The sequence below is a fragment of the Cydia fagiglandana genome, chromosome 5 (assembly GCF_963556715.1).
Source record: "Cydia fagiglandana chromosome 5, ilCydFagi1.1, whole genome shotgun sequence".
NCBI classification, from domain to species: Eukaryota; Metazoa; Arthropoda; class Insecta; order Lepidoptera; family Tortricidae; genus Cydia; species Cydia fagiglandana.
Window position 1 is genome coordinate 10,491,212 of NC_085936.1, and position 15,925 is coordinate 10,507,136.

Sequence of the window (15,925 nt, forward strand, 5' to 3'; positions counted from 1 at the left end):
GGATAAATACAGCATGAGTAGGTAGATTAGTTATCATGACATTATGATTCGGGCACATTCAAAATTTGCACTGTACATTGCAATAAAGACGTTCGAAATTAAATAATGACTTTAAATCAAACTTAATTGCGTACAATGTATATTTATATTAGTAGATATTAATCTTAATTAAAAAAATCTGCTATTGTGGTAAACATTCTCGATTTTACATTTTTATGTATCTGACTCATTATTAAACAAGTTAATAGATAAGAACTTAGGGGTTTTGTAAGTTTTGTTTCAGTTTGAATGTTTTATGAATTAGACCTTATTTACTATCCGATTGTGGGAGTGTGAGACCTAATTGATAATAGTAAATATACATTATTATTGTGCTTCCATTGGCGCTCAACCGGCACAAAAATATAAGAGCGCGTCGCATTGCTAAACAGACAGAAGCGTTTGTCGCAGAATACAGGCCCGAGCGGCGCGTACGCGTACCGCCTCGCCTGGCTACCTGCGTCTGCGTCAAGCGCGCTGAACCGCGGCTCGCCGATTTTAGGGCTGAACCGTCAAATCGAGGCTAAACGCGGCCCGTTCAAGACCGTTATTTACGCGCATATTTCACGTGCGTTATTATTTGTTATGATGACCTGTCCGTTTAGTTGCGTTTTACGAGGGCATAGCAAGTAGCGTAGGTAGAACGAGTAAGGTCACCCCTACAATACGTGAAACAGAAGTTTCTTTAACTAATTCTGTTTTGTTGTATGGTATCCTCACTTAGAATTAAGTATACTCGGAATTTAGTACACATCAATGAAATTCAGCAAGAAAAAAAAGTACAAATTTAGTAAAACCAACTAACACGAGCTAAACGCTTAATTCGATTATATTACGAAGGTGGCATAACAATAATAAATAAAAGGGTTCATCCAAATCTATAACCATAAAAGACTAATAAAAAAATACCTCAGCCCCGTGATGTAATTACCCAAATCGGTAACCTCAGGCGATAGGAATAGGAAGTGTAGAAAAAGTGCATAAAAATACATGCGCGGGCGCGACCCTATGTTACGAGCTCTCGATGATGTTTAGTGGATTATAATTAGCTGCGCTCCCGACCAGGATGGGGCTCCATCCCGAGTGACGAGCGCGGGTGGCGTCATGGTCATGTCTATAGTTCGTTTTTTTTTAGCATTAGAAATAAGGCAAACAATCATGTGTCTTTTTATTGAAAAACACGTTTTAAAAATAAGTCACGGCAAATATGTAACAATTATGGATCTAATACGATCATTTATATCCTTCTGCTTTCATAAGTAATAGTCATTGATTTTTTTAAATCTTTTTTCAAATAAAAGACATGTCAAGATCGCTTACCTTCTTTCTAATGCTAAAAAAAACGAACTATAGCGCGGCTTTCTTTTAAGAAGTAGTACTGCAGTAAAACTTATCAGAATTTCAAAAAGCTTCTGTAGCTACATATATTATAATATATTTTTCTACTCGCGAGCTTGAGGTTTGTCCTTGGAGACGATTAGAAAGATTTGACTCATTCAAAACTTCTTTAAGAAAAAAGGTTTTTAAAAAATTGCATATATGTACTTATTCCACAGATTATATAATAGTTCTTACGAACAGATACTTATCTCTCAAACAAAACGCAAATACTTACCGTTTTGATACCTACACAAAAATACAATGGAGTGACCTTCAACGCGCCGCTCCCCGCACCGCGCGCACCGGCACAACGCTAGGGTTGCTGACGCTTAGAAATGAAAAATAAATATGTACCTACTTAAACAGCGGAGTAAAATAAAAGGAACGCAAAATCTCAAATTATACCTAATATTCCGATTATGCTTTATGCTATTAGTATTTGCGAAATAGTCATTTTAAAGGGTCATATGTCCCTGCAGTAATCGCAGTGTTTACGCCGTTTTATAAACCGCGCAATAATCCCAGCAAGAATTAGTTTTAAAACTTCGTGTAATTTAAAACCAGATAGAGATTAATGTTACACAATAAAGAAAAATAATAGAAACCCCATGAATACAGATAATTAATTATAAGTTAACCAGAGCAAAAATGAGTAGGCACTTTCCGGTGTAAAGTTAACTTACTGTCGTTAAAATAAACATTTACCAAAATAAATTAAAAATTTGCTACCTATTTCAAATAGATAGATACCTAAAACTATACATTTGTCATACATAATAAACATTACATATTTAATTAAAGAAATTCAATAGTAGATAGGTACCCACTACGTAGCTTGTAACTATCGTAAAAATTGACAGTGCGGCGCGCGGAGACGTGCGTACGTGAGCGCGTGTGGCAACCAACTGGCTTGCTTTTCTACCGTGAACGGGAGCAGATTCGTAGGTATTAATCCGAGCTAGCGCGGAGAGTTCCATAGGCCTGCTTATTCTCCAAATTGATGTCGCGTTTGTTTTTACATCGATGGCAAAAGTAGGCACTAATATAATATCGTTTCAATTTAAAATACCTATACATATTTAGGTATGTTAAGAAATAAAAATAGACCAGACTAAATTTAATTGAAGTAAATAATTTAACTACTAATATTAATTGGAGCCTAAAGGTGTCGAGTATATTCATTTATGGGAAATTTATGAGTTATTAACAGCACTTTCCTTCCGTTTCACGTTTAAATACGCCCACTATTTCGCAATTTGACTGATAAGAAAACAGGAAATAATTTATTCATATGGTGTAATCCCGAGTGCTTCGATACTGATAACGCTATTAATTAATTATTAGCGGCAACACTGCGTCAGGAAAGTAACATTATTTGTAACATTTCTAGCGAATTGCTCCCTTTTCCAGATAACCTGTTAGAGGTTTTTTGGGGGAATAAGGAATAAGGTAAGTACTTAATATTAATATATCTCATACTTATTCCAGTCAAATCTAACATGTGTATTTTACAGATTTCGAAGGACCTTAACCCACAAATACATTCCAACTAACAATCCTAACATTTGTAAGACTACTATAATTTGTGGGTAACCAAACATATATTTTTATGGCATTTATAAGCCCTTTCCATAATGGTTCATCTACATGTCCAATGGTGGACAAGTAAAATTTTTCGTTAAACCCGCCGCTTTGAATGACGTCGGTATTGTTCTAAATTCCTAGGTATAGAGGGTAAGCGCCCGCGGGGTTTCCGCCCGTGACTCGGGCCGCACGGGCGGGTGGGACGGATTGCCACGCGCGCGCCGTCTGCGCTGCGCGGGCGCGGGCAGCGGCAGATGTGCGCAAACGCAGACGCCACCGCCATCACCACCTCATAGCCCGATTCTCTCAAAGCTGCAACGAAACTTACGGGCTGAATCACGAAAGTTCAATAACAGTTTCGGTGTAGCGTATTTTAAAAATAAATTACTATGACGTGTTCCACGGTTATTTACCCCGTCTCATTTAATTATGTCTCACACTTTGTAATAGAATGTTTGTTATTTGTTTTGTCTTGGAATACAGGGGAATAGAAATCTAATAATGATGTCTCAATGGAAAGACAAGCTTGAGGAGCAAGTCTACACATACTTATTACCAGCATTTTCAGCACGTGTACCAACACTATATTTAATAAAGTATTTTGTTGATATCTAATAAGATATCAACAAAATACTAATTAAAATTATTTATTTCCTAGTTATACTCGTAAAATACTAACCTTTGATCATAGTTGTCTTGCTCGTCAAGGATGTTAGAAGACGCGGGGAGGTTGTTATTTATGTTATATGAAGTGGTGGCGAGAGTAATTCCGTGACGATTTCGACTGCAGTAATGCAGTTTTCGTATAGAATCAGACAGCCACCTACCTGCATGAGATCGTCGCCTTTGCATATGCGCTTGTATTCTATTTACATAGTACTTGCTCTCCTTGAGATGCTTTTAACATACGTTTCTCTCTGAACGCTAATTGTATTAAAATAACAGGATGCGAAGATGGGATTAAATGAATAATAGAGATCGAGGGATTTGCAGTGCAAATTTTTCACAGGTAATGGTAGATCGGTAAACGTGCGTGTATTAAATTGTTAGGATCATGAATAATGAATCAAGAATCAGTCGGTAAGCCAGAAAATTAATGTATATTTTATTATCTAAATTAAATATGAAAAACTTACATATATAAGACACGACATGCCAAATAGAAAATGAAGGATATAAAACAGTGACAATCAGCAAATAATAAACAAATAAATCAAGCGCGATGAACACTTTAAATCTTCACATCCAAATACCGGATTAAAAATCTTCAGTTCAAGCCGCGATCGACCCTAACGAAAGCTAGTTACTTATAAAAGCGGAACTGACTCAGTCGCGAGAAATAATAGGGAATCGGTACTATATTTAGTACATTAGTACTATGAATAGAAGCGCTCACGATACGTAGCCGTGTAAATCAACGCCGGACTAATGTATTACAAACTCGCTACACCGTTCTAAAGCGGGTAACAAAAACAACTCCGAGAACTTTCATATTTCGTATTCTTCAACGTGCACTGAACGCTGGTTCGATAAAACTTTGACTATAATTCAGGGCGATTATAATTAAACTAAACCTTATTAGTAACTTCACAAGACCTACGTTCGTTTAGGGAGTTTCTTAACCGACCTACATCCCGTATAGCTTTTGTAAAAATACAACAATACTGACTAATACAAAATACAAAATTTGAATTTTACACGTTAGAGAAATTAGCTATCATTCCTATTGATTTTATCCAACTGTTGTAAATGAGAATCGGCCCACAACACGTTAAAGAAGTGTTCACTTTGTGGAACGATTACCTGACCCGGAAAGGAGGCCCTGATAACGCCTGTTTCTTTACAATTGACTGATAATGAGCCAACTTTTCCGTGTCAATTGTTATATTAATTTAACACACAGTCTACCTCAAACGACGAATGAATTATAATTCATTGGTTAACAGTACTTTCAGACAATAGCGGAAGAAACGGAATGACATGTCAAAGGACGGACGTTCGCTCAACACATTTCACTGTCAAAAAAAACCGACCAAGTGCGAGTCGGACTCGCGTTTCCAGGGTTCCGTACATAAGACCGACTCACTCTTCACTGCACATTTCTAATAGGTTTTCCTGTCATCTATAGGTAAAGAACTATTTGTGTATTTTTTCAAAATTTTTGACCCAGTAGTTTCGAAGATAAAGGGGGAATGGTCATTTTGTGGCTATTTTCTTAAATAACTTCGAACCTATGTATTTTAAAATTATAAAAAAACATGTACATGTTTGGGTCACTAATTTACATATGTGTACCAAATTTCAACTTAATTGGTCCAGTAGTTTCCGAGAAAATAGGCTGTGACAGACGGACAGACAGACGCACGAGTGATCCTATAAGGGTTCCGTTTTTTCCTTTTGAGGTACGGAACCCTAAAAAGGCACTACGCAACGCGGTGATGATAAATAGAGTACCTACTAACGTACGCATTCCTATAAGGTGAGCCATTTTCATAAATCATAATAGTAAGTAACAATACTTTCTTTCGAGGTAGACTTGTTTCAGAAGGAAATTTAAGTACTTACGCATAGCTTGTAATTTTCACAAACTGGAATACCTAGTACCATTTTGCTTGATAGAACGACGACTTCAGATCGAAAAATGCATTTACAATAAGTACCTACATATCTTGAAACTATAAGAGCACGCGTTTAGTGGAATTGGAAACACCTTTTAGAAGAGACAACTTGTACACTAACTACGCAAACATTTCCAAAAAATCTCAACCACCGTGATCCAAAACGTATTCGAGTATTCGCGCCATTAAGGGCAGGACCGTAGGAGCGATGTGTCGACACATGGCCGCTCACCGCAATGCGGCAATGTTGCTCCTATGTACATAATACTGTATGTAGCTCTCCGGCTAATACTGTCACAGTAGTTAAACGGTTAAGAGTGCCCGACGTAGGCTAGACTTTTGGTAACTACTGGGTCGTAAGAGAGAGGACATTGCCTGTTTGCATACTTAGTTACTGGGAGAAAAGATGTCCATTATAAGTTGACTTCCGAAAAGGTTCAGTTCGACAATTTAAATTTTGAGTTAATGTCCATAATCTAGCAAATCAATGTTTCAGTAGAAATGGCGCTTACCAAACTTACGCATTTATAATTGAATATGTAATGTCGTTTATTTATTGAAAACTTTAAACCACTCGACTATTTTCCACAGATTATGACTTGACAATGGGATCCACTAAGAATCGACCATTATTTTATTTACCTATCGAATATTATAACTAGCCGTATTAGGCATTTTAAAGCCCGACCCGTATATGTGAGAATTGGATAGATGAAAAGCGTTCTGTGTAACTTTTTAATTTAAATCCAATCCCAGACGATCAACGCAATAATAAAAACAAAAGTATCCCGTCATCACTTGAACGTCGGCATTTAACGACAAAGATGAGTTCTGAAACATGCTTGGTGCGGTCTGGTCCGATTGGGCTGGACGGATGCGTACGATTATAATTAGGATTGTATTTCTGATTCCGACGAAGCAGCGCCACGGCTGAATTCCATCTGAGTCATTGTGCCCGTTCTGGTCTTTATTTTCGTAAAACACTTAACCCGCGCATCATTGTTTCTCTTTACCTTAAGTGTGTTAGTTCTTAATCAATAAGTACATATTTCAAAAGTTATCAAAAGATTGTTAATGCAGTTAACGATGGATTAAATTTTGATTGTATCGTTGAACAGATCCGAAACAAACCAGTTAGCCTGTCTTTTCTACATAAAAGATAAATGTTTCACGGGCTCACGCGTAGTTTTCACGCCGATTAAATTCATAAAGCAATCAAAATGGTTCTAGGTATCAATGAAATATTTTAACGATGTTCTTTGTTCGATTATGATACAACGTACGAAACGGCTGTGGGGCGAAGAATGCGTTACGTTCGCCTACAAAACGTGTGGCTTTCTCATCAGAGCTGACGCGACATCGAGCACGAAGAATGGAAATCATCGGAGCCGTAAACATATGCAGCGTCGTGGGCAACGCGATGGACGTGTAGCGTCAGGCGTGGCCCACTCCGCGATTTAGTTGCTTTGCAACAGGTAGCTACAAGTACATCCGTTCCACACCAATTTTGGTGGCTAGCCATAAGCCGCACGTGGCGCTGTCGCCACCACGCGGCCATATCTGTCCTGATCGTAACAGACGCGTTTTGTTAGAGAGTGAGTCTTCTGTACCTAGTACTATTATTTATTCTGTGGTAGCGTCAAGTCAAGCGGCTTCGCAACGATGTGGCGTATTCGCAAACGTAAAATGTGATACGTTCAATATGTATTTATTTTCATTGCGCTCGCACGTGCACATTTTTTCAGAGAAAGAGGAAGACCAAGAATATCACATGAACCAAATTAAATGACATTTCAGCGAGTCCTGTTTAGAAATTAAATTGGTAACTTTCTTCCATATTTTGCGTCTTTAAAATCTTGTACAGCAATAAGAGTAAACTAGTCTATAGGAAATGAAAACATTAACTGGCTGTTACACAGTGCATTAAAATACCATAGCCCCGTGCAGCGCAAAATTCCATAGCTATCGCTACCTACTTAATCTACTCGATTCGCATGCAATGATCCAATAGACTTTGAAATGGCTAAAACATATTTGCCAATTGCCAGCATTGAGTGTTGAAAACACGATACAAGAATTTGATAAAGCAAGTTACAAAAACATACTCACGTTGAGAAAGGTAGAATTATAACTATGGTCATAAACGCAGTGATAACTTGTTTACAGGATTAAGCAGAATTTACATACATATTAAAAATACACAATACCTTTAAATTAGTGTAAACAAATGAATATAATGATACTCATTTATTATTAATAAATAAAAAAGCAATTGAAACAATGCGACCATGAAAACGTCCCGTATATTTTGGGACTCACAAATTGAATTGTCCCAATGGCGAATAGGTTTTCATGTATCACAAGCATAAATATTTTAACAGCTTAAACTGCTGAATAATTCATGAATTTTATATTGTTATGATTCTGACTAAGACCGGGTATATCCCGAAGGTCTATGCAATAAAAATTAAAAAGTATCAACCGGTTATAGGTACCTACCTATAGATAATTTTTAAATAAATACTACATAATTATTATGTATTGTGTGGCTAACTAAATAAGAAATCGGGATATTATTTAAGCAAATTATGTAAAATAGAAAATATTTACCTTGAAAAATCATTTGTTTTGTCCGCATAGATCCAAAAATCCAAATATAGGTGAGTATTTAAGTCTGTAAAAGATAAACGTCATCGTCATTACAATTCAAGAGTAACATACCATGAAGGTGACTACTATCACTATGTAGAGTAGGTGCTTTTTCGTTTGATTAAGTAATATTCATAAAAAGTACTTACAAGTAAAAAAAATCTCAATAGAAAGTAGGTATTTACTATAAAATGCTCTTTCTCTTCCTAAATTGATACGCCAATAATGCCATGAAATTACAACCTTCTGTAAACCATATTTCATTTATGCTTGTTAACAGACTTTATTTAAGTCAAATACATATAAACGCCAACTAGGGAATTTAATTATAGATACCTTGCATTCCACGATAAATAGCGAAGCAACAAAAATGTCAAACTTTATACACAGAAAACACATTACGAACAAACATTGCGAATAAGTGAATAAAACAAGCCAGTATACCGTCCAAAAGAAAAATGAGGCTTCGCCGCATGAGTTTCGTGTCCTTAGTACGTTTTAGATGTCGAAGGTAGAACTGCAGTCTCCACGCGCGATTGGCGACATATTTTGCTCGCGAAGCGCGAAACAGGTTTACGCATAAGGGAGGCGCATGTAACCGCTTGCGCTGCCGACATGCTCGCTTGCCACATTGCATTATGTGCCACTTACCGCCGCCTCTAACAATTTGACTCCAGTTTTTAAACGATTTCAAATAAGGAGGGCCTCAATCTAGGCCTCATTACCGGTTTCGCTAGACTCGTTTGTCATATTTGTATAATCGGTATTATCATTAGATTTATCAATTCAGTCTGTGACACATGAATGGTCTCTTGGTTTGATAAACACAGAATAGAATAATTTGCTGAACGAGATGGATTTTGAATATGTATTAGACAATACAATCAAAATAAGATGTAAATTGGATTGCATAAAAATGTATCGTAAGTTAAAAAAAGAATAACTAAGTTAACATTAAATACCACTACTTCAAAATTAATTAATTAAAAAAAAACTATTAACATAGTTTTTTAAACTGAGTTATAAAATATAGCAATTAATAAAAATGAACCATAAATCGAAATTTTGTGTGAACTACGTAAAAACTATACTCTAGGGTGTTTCATTTTTCCGAATTTTCGATTTTCACCTGACTTTGCTCGAATTCTTGTTCTAACTGATAAAAAAATATAATACGTTAAAAAAAATGAATATCGGTCGACATTTAGAGGTTGCACAACACCAACAAAGATTTTTCAAATAACCAACGACTCTACATCGGAGGGTAGAAAATGGTCTAAGCGGCTACCATCAAAGCGGAGAGTAGTGTGATACTGAACCTTCTACATATAAATAAATTTTAAAATTAGTAGTAAACTTGGATTTTGGTTACTCCATAAATGTTCTAATTAAGGTTTTTCAGTTTTTCCACCTGTTTCCAAAGGAAAAGTGCTTTTATCGTGTTTTAGATGCAAAATTCAGTTTTCTCATTCGATTTCAGTATCAGACCAGTATATTTTGTCATTTTAGAACATAGTTCATTTTCACGCAATGTATGGGGTTCTCACTTTACCTTTTCAACTTGTGCAACCTCTAAACGTTATTCGATTCTTTTGAAAATTGAAATATATAGTTTTTAGTGTGGGGAGACTCCATTGGTGAGCAAAGTCAGGAAAAATATCACAACTTTTTTTTCTCCATACAAAAGTGAATCACCCTACTATACTCTGTTATCTTTCGGTATTTAAATATAAATAAGTAAACAAAATCTTAGGCTTAAGGAGCCATTTGAGGGTAGATGAAAACATTACACGATCAAATAATGTAGGTAAGTAGAGTAAGTACGTTAAAGTTCAGTGACAGATCCAGGCGGTTTTGTATTTGGTTGGTTAACCAATAAATACCCTTCGAGTTCGAAAAATATTATACTTAAAAAAAAATGTATTATTGAAGTATGTACAGTCACCTGCAATAATATGTTACACAACGAAGGCCGCAAAAATATCTGACACAATCTTATTTGTAGAGCCATAAGAGCGTGTCACATATTTTTGCGGCCTTCAATGAGTAACATATTATTGCAGGTGACTGTACCTACTGTTGTCAACGCGTGCTTATTCGTATTCAAATTTCAAGCTAATATTCTCTTCAGACGTGTACGTAACGTGTACATATGATTAGATAGCGCTAATCGTTATCTGCAAATTCCTCGCAGTCATCATTATGGGCACAAAGTCTGTGTTTTGTCACCACCATTACAATTTAATGGCGTATATCATTAAGGCAATAAAATAACAGTATAAAAAAACCATCCAACAAACGAATCAATCAAACATTTGTGCTGATCATAAAAAAATATTTGCGTAGGCTGAAAGAAAGCAAGATGGGGACTTGCAAAACCATGTTATATAATACCTATCCTGTAGACACTAAAGCATCTGTACCTACTTCAGTTACTTCATATATAAACAGTTGCTTCGAACTTACCCACAGACTCGAAACATCCAACAAGTACATAAGAGTAGGAACCATAATAACGAACTATTAATAATCTCGTGCTCACCGTCGAAACGCGTAAAATCCCCAGCAATGGGGAACGATCGACACCTATGGATAGAATGGAAGTACAAGCGATACAGAAATAGCTGATGTGCATGTTCGACTATATCTGCTTTTTACGATTCCTGCGTCGGTCTTGAGCCCGAGGCGGGCGCGTTGCAAAACCGCCGACTTGACGATAATAGCTGGATCGTAAAGTAAACACAGCAACTGTGATTTATAACTGATGTCAACGAGGAAAAACTGACTATTTAATTCTCCGCTTTCAATGCTTTGATGATGAGCTATTGTTAAACTGCAACTGACTAGAAACGGTACACCTACGTGATGAACACGTAATCTTGCCAGGGTTCCGAGTGTTCTGACAGCGCCCGCCAATAAGAACACCTCCGACTTCGCTTCTTTTTTTATAATTAGATATAATAATTTGATCAGGTTTTGTAAATGTTGTAGGCACGTTGTTAGTTAGGTCAGAAGACCTGGTAATATCTGATAGCGATGTACTCCATCAAACAGTAGACCGGAACAAAGTGACGATGAACGATACTCGTATACCTTTTGTGATGAAGTTACGATCCTCAAAAATAAGGGAAGAAGAGAATTCAAGTTTCGGAACTCGGAAAATAGAAGATCGAAGAGAATAGAAAATCGAAAAAATTAAGAGTCTTGATTTCAAATGTCTGTCAGCTCTGCATTTCAAAAACAAGCAGCAAACTAAAAAAAGTGAAGATAGATCGTAGTAAGACAAACAACTTAAATAGTGACAAAAGATAATAAACTTTCATCTTTCATTTCATTTACTTATCCATGCTACGCCGGTAGGTTTTTTATTTATCTATAACCTTATCACTTGAAAGTTCATCGACGCTGAATTAGCCTGATTGTTGTTAGGATGTTCTCTTTCTACGATTTCTATGAAAGTCCGCGTCGTTTTGTAGCTGCCGTTGTTCTTTTGTTTCTAAATCTAGCTATTTCTCCGTAAAGTAGCAAAAGTAACCTCTGTAGTTAATAAAGTCTCTAATGAATTTATATTTACTTCAGGTCATTAAATTTGTTAAATGTTAAAACTAAAAATATATTGGTTGTCTGTAACTTTGGCCGTAACGTTACCATGGAGATCTGTCCACAACGTGACACTTTTTCGTACATGTTACTGCTACCGGTGTTCATCGATTTATAAAACGCTATCACGTCAAAACCTACTACGTGCACAATAATATAATTATGTCTGACTACATATTTAAACTATTTAAAAGCATTTTTTAGGTACATTGTAATATAGTCTCTTCTTCCTCGCGTTATACCGGCATTTTGCCACGGCTTATGAGAGCCTGGGGTCCGCTTGACAACTAATCCCATGATTTGACGTAGGCACTAGTTTTTACGAAAGCGGCTGCCATCTGACCTTCCAACCCAGAGGGGAAACTAGGCCTTATTGGGATTAGTCCGGTTTCCTCACGAATGTTTTCCTTCACCGAAAAGCGACTGGCAAATATCAAATAATATTTCGTACATTGTAATATAGGTGTAGGTAGGCAATAGGCCATGGCACCTATGTCGGACGTAAAAAATAATGTACCAAAGACAAATTGATACTTACGTAAGTAACCAAGCATACCTAATCCGTCTGTCCTTTTTTCTGACCTTGATTTTGCTCGAGTTCATTTGAATCGAAGGATGGAGCGATGATAAACATGCTAGAGATGTTTAACATTTCACAGGTAGATTCTTGACATAAAGTCTCGTTCGAGTCAAATAAATATCATTTAAACGGCCTTCAAATTTAATATGTCTCTATAATGCCTACATCACGTAGACACATAATGTGAGTACTTCGCAGTTCTGAATACGAAAACTAAGATAGCGCTACGTGCATTTATGTAAAAATTTATTATCAAAGTGTAACGTCATAAAAATTATCTACTTTGATAAAATTTTTAGCTCGACCGTAGGAAATCAGACTAAACACGTTTTAATCGTTACTGTGGAATAAACAGTAAAACAGATGGCTACTGCTGTTTGTTGAAAAGCCTTGAAACAAATCGAGCTGTGATGTAAAAATACATTGTCCAATACCAATAAGCAGACGTCATACTTATTGGAGACGATACCTGCTGTAAAACGTTTAAACTTTTCTCAAAAATATTTTATTCGAAGCTTTGAGTTTGAGATGAAACTGTATTGGATGACCAGCAAACTCTTTCAAAATAAACATTAACTACTTAATCTTAGGACGGGGCACTGATAATAGGTAAAATCTAATTTTTACATTACAAAAGCAAGTTGCATGCAAGCCCCAGTTGTATTCTAATATAGTCATTATTGTAAATAATACCTCTCACATAATTCTTGCAGTGTTTTAATGATTTAAATGCCTAACTCTACTTAGCTTACGTACTGAAAAAACTAACGAAAATTTTTGTTATGAAAGTCTTTACGGAGATTAATTGATTACATTCACTAAACGGACGACAACAGCATGCGTTTTTGCCATAGCCGTCTTAAAACCATTAGAAAAACCGTATCTCCACTGAGAATTGGAACAAATCCAAAGTGATTTGTAGGTAAGTGAATTTTATGAATGAGTTGACCAGAGGTCGTCATTAGAGGAATGTGAACAGGAACCTTTTAAAATTTAGCCAGCTGCCATTGGATTTTAGATTTTAACGCGCAGACTTACGGTTTAAATGATCGAGAAAAGTGTGTAGCGCGCGCGGCGCTTTCCCGACTTTCCCGCGCAGCGCTCGCGCACGCGTAGTTACTACGAAACGTACGGCGTTACGTTACTTACGTTACGCCTTGCTACCGTGACTTTCAGTTTAAAGTTTTGTTACCGCCATCCACTTTCCGGTAATTTTCTTGCTGTAGTTAAACTAAGCGTGTTTTCATTACGGTAATGACCATGTTGCACGTGCGCTATACTACACAGAAATGTTACGATTTTCGATCACCTAGGGGACTAGGGGTTGCACTGCCAGATATTTGGGATGGTACTAGATTCTGGCTACATTTTGAGTGACTCTTGAATTGATTTAGGTACGTATCTCCTGATAAAAAACGAAAAAGAGCATCATCTCACTATTTACAATAGTATTTATCAGAGGTCATGAATTCCATAACCCTGACATTCTGAACGCCTATAAATATTTTTGGCCTGCGATATGACGACCCTATATCCATCCAATTCCCGAATTTCCTAATGTGGTCTGGTATAATGTTTTCATTTATCTTCAGTGTATCGTCGTGAATTTCTTATAAGTTTCGTGACAGATGCACTAAAAGATAGAATTGGCGATAGAACTATTAAACATCGATAATCTCATTATCTTGACAGTTAATAAATTGATGATCCCAATAAAACTAAGTACGTACACAATATTGTCAATAACAATTAGGATTGTTCATTTTTTTTCAAATGTTCTATTTCGAAAACCATTTCGAGATATAAGGTTTTTAAACAGTTTCCGACATTTGCTGCGATATAATAATTGAGGATTGAAGATATTTCAACAAATATCCTTATGACCTTAGTTTGACCTTCTCCTGGGCTGAATGTAAAGTCATTGCATAATAAAAGTTATCGAACCATAGTAAATAAATCCGTCACTCACGTATTGTCAAAGTTATCATTGTCATCTATTGTCATAACAAATTTTTTCAGTTAAACCGCTGCGCTTGTTTGTTACAATTTGATTTATAATTAATACCTAAACAGTAGATTTCATTGCTTAATAATATATCAAAAACCTTGTTCCTATGTGTGGGAATGATTCACAAAAATAATAGTTCGAATCCACGAAGACCTACGACGTGAAAGATGGTGCCGTGAATTAAACTTGGAATACCTACCTACTTCACGTGTTACACACAGTATTGCTGTGAGAATCACGTCGATGTAAGTATAAAATTAATATTAATTTACTACAATTAAGTATTTAAAAGCTCACTTTATTGGTAGGGTCATGGTATATATTTATTTTCTGTGGTAATGTAGCCAGAGTATCTAAAGGCAAACCGTTAAACAGAGATGGTGCCTACTAGAAAGAAGGAATATACAAGAATACATAGCCATACTCAAAATTCAGCCTGAAACTGCTTTAAAAAGATATAATTTCTAATTTCCAGGTACATGTTGCAGTTTAAGCTGCTGATATCATGGTGGACAAGACTTAACAAAGAGTTGTGAATAATAAAACATGTTTTTGTTTACCTACTTTTTTATTAATTTGGGAAATATGTTATTATTTCCAAAAAAAATTGTAACTTTACATTAAATGTATGTTTATCATGTTCTGCACGAGCATCTGACAATGATGGCTTCTTGTTGACCATCCAGAAGAGAAGTGTATGGTTTGTTATTTACTCTGTTCCCAGGCATTATTTACGGTCGTAAAGTATTACGACGATTAATAATTAATATGACGTTCGTTTCAATACAAAATGCTCAACTTTGTTCTGGGCCCAAGTGCAGTTACATATCTCACAGCTGTATCTAAATAGGAATCACGATGACCTGAAATAATAGGATATAATTAGCAAAATTGGCATGTTCCTAATATAGTAGTATAAGTATGTAGTACAATATCCAAACAATGGTGACAAGCCGGTAGAAAGCACCCACTGGGTGCTAAGCTACCTTTAGCAATGGACGCTTGTAACGATTTTATGAATCCAATCTTCTTACAAATCGAATCAGTTAAAATATATATGATGTAGGTAACTTACATTTGTATTTTTGCTCCCTTGATTTCAGCCAAGTTATGGTTGGAGTTGGATGCTATATGGATACATACTCCAATAAAACTAAGTTATATTATATAACTTAGGCAGATTTCTGGAATCAGCTTTCTCAAATTTATAGCGTAGGTATTTTGAAATTAACGATTCAAAATAAACGAGTTTTCCATTCCAGACGATTGTTATTTATAGAAACACGTAACACTGACATTGTCGACAGGTGACATTACAATCAATTGACAATGACAACTATTTTTTTAATGCTTGTTGTTGCTTGTGCATTATCCTAATCAGCCGACGACATGTAATTTACGAGAAGTCGTATCTCATATTTTCAATAAATTATAAATATTCAACCGAGCCACGAATTACTAAATCAT